The sequence below is a fragment of the Gymnodraco acuticeps genome, unplaced genomic scaffold (assembly GCF_902827175.1).
Source record: "Gymnodraco acuticeps unplaced genomic scaffold, fGymAcu1.1, whole genome shotgun sequence".
In the NCBI taxonomy this organism is placed as follows: Eukaryota; Metazoa; Chordata; class Actinopteri; order Perciformes; family Bathydraconidae; genus Gymnodraco; species Gymnodraco acuticeps.
The window spans coordinates 1,009,752-1,024,041 of NW_022992232.1; the positions used below are offsets into that span (position 1 = coordinate 1,009,752).

The 14,290-nt window shown below is 42.5% G+C and overlaps 1 protein-coding gene across 9 annotated transcripts in view; it reads right to left on the reverse strand.

Annotated features, from left to right (window-relative positions):
- LOC117539835 (RNA binding protein fox-1 homolog 3-like) overlaps positions 1-14,290 on the reverse strand; it is a 440,361-nt gene that overhangs the window by 236,927 nt on the left and 189,144 nt on the right. For all 9 annotated transcript variants that reach the window (XM_034206182.1, XM_034206177.1, XM_034206181.1 and 6 more), the window contains exon 4: positions 13,481-13,543. The gene's annotated coding sequence lies outside the window, so the exon portion shown is untranslated. The remainder of the gene's footprint in view (positions 1-13,480; positions 13,544-14,290) is intronic.

The window sequence follows — 14,290 nt, forward strand, 5'->3', positions numbered from 1 at the left end:
CCATATTCCCATAAACCTGAACATCCGGACACACAGGGGAGCAAAGACGTTATCTGTGTTATCGGTGCTGACAGTGGCCCAGCGCTCACTCTGCAGCGGCCCCGTGTTGATGGATATGTAAATGTCGCAGTTGGTGGATGTGCAGTGGAATGTGCGAGTCGGAGTGAATGTCGACGGACAATCAGTGCAGGAGTCCCTCACTGAACTGACAGCTGTCTGTAAACCATGGTGGGGAGAAGCATGGGACACTGCGTTTAATGAATGCAATCAGCTCAGAATGTCAAGCAAAACAGGCTCTCACACACACACACACACACACACACACACCAGCATTAAGTGTACTGCAAGATTAGCAAGAATCTTAACAAAGACCGAATAGAAAAACAGTTCTTGGGAGTCACTTAATCACATTACAAACACTGAGCTGAGTCATATTAGGTTGAATGCCAATGAGCAGCATTGTCAGATATAAAAGACAACCAGCACTTACTGTATGTGACTTTTCAAAGTAACTTTTCAAAACAGCTGGGCAACATGATTTAATATATCAAGGGACAAAGTTGGGGCAATTTGCATACCATCTGAAGGATAGAAGGCACAAGCCTTGACAACAGGGGATTTGCAAACAGTATATAGTGTTGAAATATGTATACAAAATCTTATTAGTTCCATAAGAGGATTGATATCCCTACATAACACAGCTTTACATCACACTCAAGGAAGACTTAGATTAAAGGGGCCATATTATGTTGATTTTCAGATTCATATTTGTATCTTGTATCTACTGTGACATGTTTACAGGCTTCAATGTTAAAAACAATTATGTATTTTTTCTCACACTGCCTGTGCAGCACCTCTTTTTACCCTCTGTCTGAAACCAGAGCCCAGTCTGCTCTGATTGGATGAGTTAGCAATGTATGTTTCACAGCTGTAAATCAAACAGTCTGCAATTTAGTTGTTGTATAGACAGAGTGTCAGAGTGGACAGTTGTGTCATATGTCTTTATATTTTTCGGTTTTATTCAAATGTTTCGGTTTAAACAGCCTTTGAATCACCATAGTACTCAAGTTCAAAAGCAACAATTACACAGATACATAACAACTGTCCTTAAATGCAACCAGAGCCCAAACGAGTTTCACTCAATAATATTAATATATATATTTGTATGATTCACTTTCTATTCTCTAAATCACAATAATTGTTGGTTTAAATGTGGGAAAACTGATTTAAAGTCATACATGGATCAGGCTTTATATACTGCAGCTGATGTTACATTACAAAGTCCTGAATCAGACATGATCCAGTAAATCAATTAAAATAATGTAGGGTAACCAATTGCATGCAAAGTAGGGCTGTACATATGTTCATATCTCTTGCTTTACGCATAGTAAGTGATAGGCTAAGGGGCGGGACACTTCTACACATCTGTAAGCGGTCGACCAATCACAACAGAGCCAGCCAGCTAACCAATCAGAGCAGACTGGGCTCTGGTTTCAGACAGAGGGTGAAAGAGGTGCTGCAGCACAGGCAGTATGAGAAACATTAAGAGCTTTTTGAACATTAAAGCATGGAGACATGTCCCAGTAGAGTCACTAAATACAAATATGAACCTGAAAATGAGCATAATAGAGCCTCTTTAAACCAATCACTATACCTTCTTCATGCAATTTTGCCTGATAAAGGTCTATACCAAAGCTCTGCTTATATATATTTCTTTTTGCAGGTTAGACAGGGTGCAGGAGCTTATTTTCAACTTTTCAGTTACTCGTCTCTCCTACGCACCTGTCTAATTAAAAAGACATGTGAAGTGTTTTTCTGCACTAGATATATCTAAAATCACAAACTTCGACTCACATAATATTCCTCCCCGAGTACAAAAAAGTCGATTTATTCTTTATTCCAGAATTCAACTCCAGTGTGGCGAAGTGAAACAGGAGACATCTCCGCTCACTTAAGGTGACAAACAAAGCGCAGTCCATTAGAAACAGCATGCAGAGCCACACTGCCGCATTAACAAATGTAATGGTGTTGAGCGGCACATGTATTTTTCATGTCTCCTTCCACTGCTTCATAAGGCCACAGTCACGCAGCTGCAATCATATCACAAGACAAAATGAATTTGAGGAGCTCGCTGTGTGTATCTGCCCTCCACGCTGCCTTAACTTCCGCTCTGCCTCCTCACTGCCGGGATAATTAAACCACAGTGTGCAGTAATGGCAAAAGTGAAAAAACAGTCTCCATTAAATGTGATAATAAGCTGTGTGATAAAAACCATGTTGGGAAAAATTGCAATACATGTGTCGTTCAATAAGATGTATTAGTTCAGGTAGCAATTTGTCTCTGCAAGCTGTTTTTAATGGACTTTTAGAGGCGAGGACTTCCGGAAGAGGAGGCGAATGCATTAGAACAGACAGGATGGGCTTTGAACTCGGACATTAGTGCGTTTTAGATGTTTCCTGGGTATAAATGGCAAGAGAAAAACAAAATGCATCATCTTACAAACAACAGGAAGTGAGTTCTACGTCTAGAGAAAAAGTTTGAGCAGTTTTTGGAAGCATTAAAGGGGCACTATTATGCTTTTTGTGTGTTCCCTTTTATGTAGTGTGTTATAAAGGTCTGTGTGCATGTAAACAGTCTGCAAAGGCTCAAATCCCTGTGTCTCCCACACACTCCCCCCCTGTCTGAAATGCCTCCATTGGATGCCTTTATTTACTTCTGTAACGTAGTGACATCATTATGTAACACTGTTCTATTGGCTAGCGCTCCAACACATTGTATGTGATAGACTAAGGGGCGGGACAACTCTAAGCGGTTAGAATGAATTAATTAATCACAACTGAGCCAGTTAGCCAACATTAAAGCATGTAAACATGTCACAGAGGACAAATATGAACCTGGAAATGAGCTTCAATGAGCCCATTTTAATACGTGTTTTTAGGATTGTTAATAAAGAAAATAAACCAACAACTAAATAGTTCTGATAAGTAAAGGGTTGTTTGTAACTGCTGTTTCAGAGGCAGAAAAGAGGTGTTAACCTGTTAAGCCCTGAGCCTGTTTTTCAGGTCTCAGGCTCAAAAATGACATTCCCAGAACAAATGGCCATATCTTCCCTTCTAAAAGGGTTACATTAATAATCTTTTTTCTCAAAGTAATGATAAACCTGTGAGTTGGATGTAGAAAAGTCAAAATCAATATAGATGTTTTTTATTTTAAAGAAAATTCAGATTGAACATGGTAAAAAACTGTAAATTATAGTGTCCGTCCAAAAAATATGTTGTACTTATAGTGAAACCTTGGATGATGGGTTAGTAGACTAAAAGCTTTAGGAATCCAAAGTACAACATATAATAAGTACCCTGTATCAAGATTGATGCAAAACAAGTGATATTTGAGCTTTTTAGACAGATGTAGCAAAATAAACCTCTTCTGGGGCCATTTGGGTGGATTTTCCTTATCTCTGGCCCCCCTTGTTCGATTTTGACATGTGCCATCTCTTTCTGACCGTTAGAGCCAATAGAATCGAAGGGGAATCTCCCCACACACACACACACACACACACACACACACACACACACACACACACACACACACACACACATGTTCTAAAAAAATGGCGTCTTCGCCCAAGCAGTTTTGCTCCAGAGCGCAGCTGTCTCTAGGTCTGACATCTCAAAACCGAAAAACTGATTTATTGCTCATGGATTATCAGAAATCATTCAAAGTGACACAGACACATTGGATTAACCTATGGATTAACTTCAGCATCGGTTTTTATCGTTTTAATGCCATTGAAGACCACTTTTGACCAGACTACCACACAGGTGAGCCATTTTGCCGTTTTTAGCTAACTAGCTCCATATGTTTTGATGTGTGTTCTTGTTATTATCTCCGATAATTCGTATAATTGAGTGATAATGAGGGATACCCATCGATTCTGTGTCTCCTCATGATGTGAAACGATGGGTTGAGATGTGCAGCAAATATAAATAATAAGGTTTTGTGAGTGAATTTCGGTGCAGTCATATGTTAGCATTTTTCGCTCGTTGCTAATTCAGAGGCTCAGCGTTAGCATTGTGGGGTTTTTAAAACATTTTTTTGTTTAAATGATCAGTTAGATGAGTTTCTTTCCGTTACATGGATATAAAACATTTATAGTTTATTAAATGAACATGCCCTCAGACACTGTTTTCTGCAAGATATTGCAGGAGGCCCCCGGAACCGGGGTCTCTCGGGCTTAACAGGTTAAAGAACCAGTACAGAGGCCTTCATGCGATGAACCCTTCCGAACTTTTCCGTCGTCAAAAATCTGTCACACAGTCATTCCGCTGTCATTTTGTTCTCTTTAAATTGCCCGATACGCAGCCAGCAATGACAGTTATTACGAAATGTCATCTAAGCGAACAATTAACAGAGCAGCAAAAATGTGAGGTCAGATATAATTAACATATGTGCTGCTCAGCTATAATTGCTCAAGCCGAAAAGCAAGTAATTAAATCATTCGAAGTGAGCCACGCAGATAATGACTGTCTGAGTTTAGTGCACGAGAGGGGCGTGGACGAGCTTGCTACGCCCCTGCTCCTCTCCATCACACCACTCTTGGGACCACCACCGCCTATCCACTGCACCCACATGAACGCAGCTTCCTCCCCTGAGCCATGAAGAGATCCTTCATCTCCTCCTCTATTCTCAGGAATCACAGAAGTTCAGTGGCACGCTTAAGGTGCTCCTAATTGGCGGTGTAGAGATCCGCTCATTGTGATACATGCACGGGGCCGGCCTGTCAGACAGAAGGAGGTGGAAGGGAGTGGCAATAAGAGAGTGGCAGCAGCATTATCAGTCTATATTTCACAGGTGTCAGCAGGGACTTGTCCCCATTTCGTCCTCTGGGTGTCATTTATTAAATGAAGGAATGAAAGGGATGTTTAAGGTAGAAATCCAGGCCTGCTTGGACCAGGGATTACACATTGTTACAGGAAGGGAAATTGCATTAGAACCTCGGATACAAAATCCAGTCTCCAGGGGGTTTCATTCATTTATTTTCCTAACAGCTATTCATGGTCATATATACACAGCATTAGCTGCAAGTTTCTGATTATACTCGGACAGGTTTCTGTACAAAACCACTGATGTACTATCCATACCAGAATGTAGTGCATGTTGGAAAGACATTTAATTACAACAAATTGTTTGCTTTGCTTTTCTTTCAAACTACTTTTTAAATAAGACACACAAACCATTCGACACTTCTGACCTTCTAGGGAAGGGAGATAATAACAGATGGTCCAAAGTCGAGGCGTATGCCATTTTAAGCTAATTTTATCATAAGTCCTTCAAATTAGCCGAAAATATGTTGTTTATAACTGCTCGAACACATTTGTGTTTTATGATCTGAAAACAGCTTTCTATGGTTACTTGGTTATTTACTGAAATCAAGTAGTCCCCTCACAGTGTTCATTTTGAGTCCAGTCCTACTTATATTCACATACAGTAAAATAAGCATTACGATTATGTTTTGTATCTGTTTTATTCGATTATAATTCACCTAGTAATCCAAATGCAGAGATGGGAGAAATTGATTACATGTAGTGGGATTACGTAATTAGGATTCGAAGAAAAACTCAATTCCGTAATATAAAAATAATATAATTACTGTTACATTTAAAACAATTGGGGAGCAATATTAAAAAGTAAATTCAAAACAATAAATAGTATATTGAATTTGTTGTAAAAAGATTTATATGTTCATAACAAAGTGTGTGAGTTTAACTGTATGTATTAAACTCAAAAGGAGCATTTTGGGTTAGCCCAGTTTTTGCTTTGTTGAACTTTAGTATGTGTGTGTTTCATTGTTGGTTTCTTCTTTTCTAAGCTCACATTGTTCGGTTGTCTAACATAATACACTTATTAAAAAAAAAATGTAATAGTAACTTCTTAAAATAACCCTCCCACCCCTGCCCAAAGGCTTTCTGGCTGGCTACCTGAGGTGCACATATAAATGATGGCGCATTAAAAACAATATAAAAATAAGGATAAAAACTGATGGTGGCATTATTTTTGTGAGGACTGAGTTTTTTTTAAAAACCATGCCGTCGAACGATCATGAAAAAGGAGTATGGATCCAAAATGAAATCAATTCCTTTAAATACATGCTATTTGTTTGATCTATATACAGAACAGGACAAGGACACCTAACAGTAGAGACTACACTCTCCATCACAGCACTATTTCCAAGAGGACGCAGAAATGAATTCTGCTGTGTCACTTGCTGGTGTGACCTTCTATAAAATACATATTTCCGCTCATACATTTGGGGGACTGGCAGTCTCCGGTTCACCTAACTTGTATATCTTCGGAGCATGAGGGTGTACTGTGGGGCACCCAGGGGAAACCCACACAGGCATGAAGAGGGGGGGGGGCACTGAGTCCTTCCTGAGGATTTGTTTCTGTCAAATGAAGAAAGGCGCTGGCAACTTTTGACACTATGTTCTCAGCGGACCATGGATGAGGTCAAAAGCAGTATATCATCTTTGTCTTTCTTCTTTTCAAATGGCAAAATGGTTACAGTACGTCTTCCTTTTCATAATAAACCAATATGCTTTCAACCTTTCCGACCCGGAGACTGAGGCCTTCCAGGCGCAAATTCAAAACACTTTGCGTGTGCTCTGTTCTTGACATTTAAAACCATAGGAAAATGAAAATGGATCCCAATTAGAGCCGCAGGAAACATAAGGCCCTCTTGGTTCTCTTGGTAACTAGCTGGTTTAAACATTTCCCCCCACAAAGTGCCTTAAAGATTGACCTTCTTATTTTGCGTGGGCGATAAAAGCAGCCTTGAGTGGCCTCTGATCATGCTATTTTGATAGTGCGAGGAGTAAAATGGACGAGTAAAAATAAGGCGAACATAATCACACAGCGCATAACTGCAGAAGTGGAGCCTCGCACTTAAATGTTCCACGTACTCTCGGTACAGAAACATGACATTAACCACAGGGTATTAATGTAATTCACAGGAGCGGAAGACGCTAATAGCCACTTTGGGACAGGTGATCATTATTGAGGTGATTGACATTGTAGACTGAGTAGAAGTCTAAAAATATATGAAATAATGTGAGTACATGCTACAGAGCTACTGACATAAGCACACAGCAGGGGCTGCAACAGGATAATGTGAAGGGAGGTTGAGAAAAAAACTAAAAGGAGAAAAGAGAAGCGGGCTATATTTAAACTTGAGGGTGGCGAGGCAGGGATCACCTGTTGAAGAGCATTCATTTCAGCATGGGAACAAAGGTCAGCATCCTTGCTGGAGCTTTGATTGGCAGGCGGGGGAGCTTGGTGCCCAGTGCAGCGGCCCAGCGGAGCAGCCAACGGTGGCGTGTGGCTTGGCTGGGCCACATTTCTGACTCAATGCTGACTAACTGAGTGTGTCTGCTGACAGTGTGTCTGACTGATAGGATCACCCCGGGAGGCTCTTCCAGGGCCTTTACAAAGTGTCTCTGATAGGCCAGGCCCGTAGCACTGCCGCCAGGGCCCTCCGACAAATTAAATGTAAGCCCTGCTAATGCATAGCGTAATCATAGAGTGAGGTGGTGATAAATGTTTCAGCAGGGTTACTGTGGGCGCAGCAGAGGAAGAGCTCTATGCAGAATCCGAGATGGCAGAGAGAGGTGAAGCGGCGGGGAGAAAAAGCCGAGTGTGACCTCAGCTCTGCCGCTGGAAAATCCTCCACTAAAGGAGCCGAGGACTCGTATGAAAGAACAACAATAACACGCCATTATGAGATGTAACATTTTGCAACGACCTGCGTTTCCAGGGGGAAATTTGAAAGAAAAGCAATTTCACATTAAACTATCTGACACAATGCAGGTCTGGTGGAGTAGCAGAGAGGGGGTGGGGGAAGGCAGATAGCGAGTGCATGTGTGTGAATGGTTGGAGGGGTACTGGTGGTGGTGGTGGAGGGGGGGGGTTATAGGAGCTTCCTAACAGCCATTGGCCAACTGGAGTGAGACACACATCCCCTCCGCAGAGTTAAAAGGAATGGAGTGGATGAAATTTCAAAGCCTCCCCTGCAGACACACGCTCTGCTTTGCACACATCAGCACTGAGATGTTCAAATATTCGACACCGGCCTGGTTTCATCTCCTGTACGCTAGTATCAGACATGGTTCTGCTGTGATTAATGAGAAAACCAAACCCAAGAAAAATGTCTCCACACTCATATGTGTGTATGTGTGTGAATGAAACTCTCCCTCCACACATTCAAATGTCCTTTTTTATTCTCTCCATGATGCTAAAAATCCCCCTAATTAAAAACTATGTCTATGAGTCGTATATTTCCCATGATTACTTGCTGCAGGCAGTACAAGAAAGTGAAAGTCACTGCGAGATAAGAAGGGAAGTGGAAAGACATTCACCTATTAAACTCCATTCACTTATTATGACCAACAATGGCGCTCTGATTAACTGGCACGTCGTTATACTGTAGCCCACATTGCAGCGGCGCAACACAAAGAGTAACTCTGTTGCCCTTGTACAGACAATAAGGATCCTTCAAAGCTGCAGCATGTTTAGCTCTCCCTCCTCCGCTTTTTATTTCCCTGACTTGACAGCCTTGATTTGACCACTCGCCTCCTTTTCTTTACGATCATCTCTCACACTGAACATCTGTCCGGCACACGCCACAGCGGTCCGCGCCATAAAACAAATGCGGCAGAATTACATCCCGACGCACTAAATCAACTGACAAATTCCTAAATCTCCTTTTTTTTGTTGTTGTTTTTTTCTTTGTTTGGTTTGTCTTTCTTTTTTTATGGTAGCAACATCTTTGTTGCTAAGCAGTCGTTGCTGTGGTGATTTTGCACTGCACTTCCCAGAGATCACAAGTCAGTCAAAGAGTGTGGCCGGCACTCTGACGTCTTCCATGGTGAAACTGAAGTGAACTTTGCCTCTTCTTTTTGTATGTAATTTGATTGCATCCGTTAACCCTTAAATGGGCAATCACACACACACACACACACACACACACACACACACACACACACACACACACACACACACACACACACACACACACACCACACACACACACACACACACACACACACACACACACACACACACACACACACACACACACACACACACACACACACGGGATTATCAATTGATTTTTTTTTTAAACAACACTTTTATTACACCTATATTAGACTGTTGTTTGACCCATATTACACATTATACACCCCTATAACACCCATGTTAGACCATTATTACTCCCATAGCTACCCATGTTACAATATTATTACACTAATATTACTCCCTTATTGTACCCATGTTACACTGTTATTACACCCATATGACACTGTTATTAGACCCATATTACTACAAATCAATACACCCTTTTGACAACTATGTTACACCATTATAACACCTGTATTATATTTATATTATACCCATGTTACACTGCTATAACACCCAAGTTACACTCTTGTTAGACCCACATTACACCCATATTAAACATGAATACACCCCTATGACACCCATGTAACATCATTAGTACACCCATATTATACCCATGTGACACCTATATTAAACTGTTAGTAGACCTATACTAGTGTTATAAGACCTGGGTAACACCAATGCTACACCCATTAAATACATTGACACAGCTTGACAAATGACTGTATCCCTCAGTATACAGAAACCATTTAAGGGTTAATCATTGGGTTTGATATATGAAACACATAAAAATGGGCTGAACATCATTTGTTAAAGCTGTGTTATTTCCAGCTAATATTATGGCTTTTCTACGGTATCACACACAATGTCATACCTCATGAGATAGACAAGAGGAAATTGCCTAACTTGCTGACACATCTTAAAGCATTTCCTCTCTTTTTTTTCCTGCCCATAGACAGATCTTTAACATTAGAGGGAGTCAGGTTCACCTATCGACTGGTCTACCACAACCCACCCCCAGTCCTTTACTGGTATATAGTGTGAGACGCACCACCAGAATGACTGTCACCCTCATTGAGTAATTACAGCGATTAATGCACGGACGGCGCTCGCCTCTGGGTCTGGACACTCTATCAGGACGCGTGCGGTAATGGATGAAAGTACATTCTTAATAGAGAATCCATAGTGTCTAAACCTGGGGAGAAAAAAAACAAACAAGAGCGACTTTACCCACAATCCTCTTGGGCGAGATCATTTACGAGGCTTGAAACAAGAGAGAAAGCGGTCAGATTATTTTGCCCTTGTTGTTTTGCTCGCGCTGACCTCTAAAAATGGACGACAAAGATCATATCACGACACCAATACGAGCGCCATCAGCCTTTGCACAAATTGATTTAGCCACCCAGAACTCACTCCCATCTCAATGAGGTGGCAGGATGCTCACAGCATATATCACTGTCACACAAGCACCCTCTAGTGAAATGTGATTCTTATCTTTATGAGCTTCCCCCCCGCCCCTTTTTTCGGTACATCATGTAGCGGGTTGTGATAAGTGATGAGAAATAAACGCTTGGCGCATTACGCTAATACAGGTGCTCTCGACACATATGGGTGCTATCACACGAGGGGGAATGACATTGTTGTGGTCCTGTGCGTTGGAAAGCGTCTGGCGAGGCGGCAGGGGGCCGGTGGTATATGGCTCATAGATCACTAATGTGTGGGTGAGAGTTGTCACCAGCCAGCGCCTGGCTGCGAAGCACAACATAGTTTATGGCACACAACCACTAGACGTAAGCATGAATCGTGGCCCAGGCAACAATGAGGAAAAGCACACTAAAAATAGATAAGCTTTTTTTTGTTCTTTTTTTTTTCCGCTCGCCCTAGAAAAACAATTGCTCCTTTGAATTTGTGTTCAAACTGTGGTGGTAAGGATAACGGAAGTATAATGTCTGACTGGGCCTGTAAAAGATCTGGATGAATGCAGCGGAGAGGCTAACCTGAAACGCTCCCCCGGAGAAAGCTGGGAAGACACGATAAATGTTGCACTTTTAAGTGTGTTAAACGCACTAAGATAAGTCTGGGCTTTCTCCCTTTCCAACTGACAACCTCTGTTGCACAGTTAATTACAGCCAAGTGCAACACAGCACTGTGTCAATTATCCTGTGCTTTAGCTCTCTCCCACCGGATATTTTTACTGACTGGGTTTCACTGCAAAAGTTTCTACCTTTCTTTTATTGCTATTCTGCCCAGGTCTCGCGGCTGAATTACATTCGGCAGACAGAGCTGTAAAAACAGAAGGGATTTAAGGATTCAGATTGGTGGAGGGTAACCTAATCTTCCGTAATTGGGGGAATGGTTCTCATTTATATCAGCCTACTTCAGAAAGCAAGCTCATCGGCAGGCTGCTATCATCCCAGGCATTTTACCCCGACGATTCATTTTCATAAAGGGAAGTCGGGCCGTAACGGCTGCAAACACACATATTAAACTTAATTGTCATTAATCAAAGCACTACTCTTACTTTGCAGGTCGTGAAATCAACATACACAACATAAACACCGCACGAAGATCCCTCATGTGCCGCGTTCGCCTGTGCTGCTGGAGTGCTGTGAAATAACACATTCTGGGCTGCGTCGTCTCAAAATGGAACTAAAATGGTAATCCTCTGCCAGGCGAAGCGTTCTCGCCTCGCCAGATGCTTAGTTCTGAAATTTGCCTAATTGCCATGCTCAGATCAATCCCTTTTACTCTGCCAAATGAATCTGCCAAAGTGTGTTGCGAGCAATTTGTTGGCCCAATATGCTTTTTCTCTTACAAAGATTTGTGTTTTCGTGACTCCTGACGAAGACCGGTGAGAGGTGTTTGGTCTCCGTGACATAACCCAGCCCGGTCGGATGTGTGTCCATCCCCGCTGGCCCGCGTGCCTATTAGCCATGGCGATTTCAGTGAGGGCACAGGGCCTATCCATCTCAGCCTACACACACACACACACACACACACACACACACACACACACACACACACACACACACACACACACACACACACACACACACACACACACACACACACACACACACACACACACACACACACACACACACACACACACACACACACACACATATGCACGCACACAGGGAGTACACCCACTCTTCATATGGCTCAGACACATGCCGTGGGCGAACTGAATGTGGCCCTTTGATCAAAGGGCAGCGTGTGGGAAAGGACACTGACTTACTGACCTACACACACACACACACACAACCACACACACACACACACACACACACACACACACACACACACACACACACACTAACTGATACTCACAGTAGGTATTGTAATGCATAACATATACTATTTGAATTACATTTATCGGAAAAGGTTGAAATGAAACAAAACCATGTTAAGTTACTGGGCATATGAGCAACTCAAGATCACACACACACACACACACACACACACACACACACACACACACACACACACACACACACACACACACACACACACACACACACACACACACACACACACACACACACACACATACAGTAGTAAGTAAGTCGCTAACTGTAATGTAATGCATGAAAATATGCTATAGCCATCCATGATTTATCAGAAAAGGTTCAAATGAAACAAAACCATTTCAAGTTACTGTGGCATAAGATCAGCTTAACATCAATGTTTCCCACACAAACACACATACATTATATGTGTGTGTGTATTCAATACTGAGAATGCATAATAATTCAAGTCGGAGGCAAATACACAAAAGCTGAAATCCACATGTATTGATAGACAGACACACATGTGTGGGCGCAAATGTTGAATGAAAAATGCTCATTAGTGCGGCTGCTACTGTTGTCATTATAACTAAGTGCATAAGATGTATGGCACACACATATACATACATCTTGACAATAATCCATCTCCCATCTGCACAAATGATACAGCGTCATGAGGAATGACTGCATGCCATAAAAGTTCAAAATAATAGAAAATGAGAGTGAAAAAAGAAGGAGATGGACATCTCAGACACATCAGGGAGGTGTCTCTTTGTGTGTAAATATAAAAAGTGACGGATGAATCAGAAGTGTAGTCAACAGAGAAAACCTTGGTTCCAGCTGCCCGGCTGTCTGATGAGCCACTCTATGCTTGTCAACAACATCCCCTATCATTCCCGCACAACTATCTACTCACAAAACCAAGACCCGCCCCCTACATCCCACCGGCAATTCCACCATCCTCCAGGAGAAACACCTCCGAAAGCAGAATGGGAAGCTTCGGCAATCTCTTTCCCCCTTGTCTCATTTTCCCCCTCCCCTGTTCCTCTCCTCTCTCTATTTCTGTACATTCCTTTTTGTCTCCACTTCTTCTCCTCCCTTTCCCGCGCTGCTGCTGCATTTGGCGCGGCGGATGAAAACATAAAAGAAGGCAAGGAAATGAAAGCCGAAAAGGGAAAAAGACAAACCGACGTGAGGGGAAGGCTGGAGAAAAGCCAAATTAGCATGAGAATACTCACAGTGTTGTTGTTGAAGGAGCGTGGGGATGGGAGCCCGGCACCGGTCCCTCCGTCAGATACAACCTGCACGCACAAGATTGAAGAGGAGAAAAAAAAGAAAACTAGGCTGTGAGAGCGGCAAAGAGGGAAGAGGAGGAGGAGGAGGAGGAGGATGAGGAGGAGGAGGAGAAGAAGAAGGAGGAGGAGGAGGGAGCAGAGCATCCACTGCACGCACCATCAGGAGCCCAAATAAAGAAATAAAGGATTCCTCGAGGAATGTGTGTGTGTGTGTGTGTGTGTGTGTGTGTGTGTGTGTGTGTGTGTGTGTGTGTGTGTGTGTGTGTGTGTATGTGTGTGTGCATGTAAGTGTGTGTGTGTGTGTGTGTGTGTGTGCGTGTAAGTGTGTGTGTGTGTGTGTGTGTGTGTATGTGTATGTGTGTGTATGTGTGTGTTTGGGTAGTGTTTGTGTGTGTGTGCATGTGTATGTTTGTGTGTGTGTATGTATATGTGTGTGTGGGTGTGTATGTTTGTGTGTGTGTGTGTGTGTATGTGTGTGTATGTGTATGTGTGTGTGTGGGTAGTGTTTGTGTGTGTGTGCATGTGTATGTATGTGTGTGTATGTGTGTGTATATGTGTGTGTGTGTGTGTATGTTTGTGTGTGTGTGTATGTGTGTGTTTGTGTGTGTTGAAATGAGTGGAGGGGGGGTTGTCTTTGGGAAATATAAAAACACACACACTCACATGCAGGGCTGCACTTGGGCGCGCAATCACATCTGACAGGTCTGATCTGCGGTCCACCTACCTCCTTATCGCTACCTCACTCTCCCACAG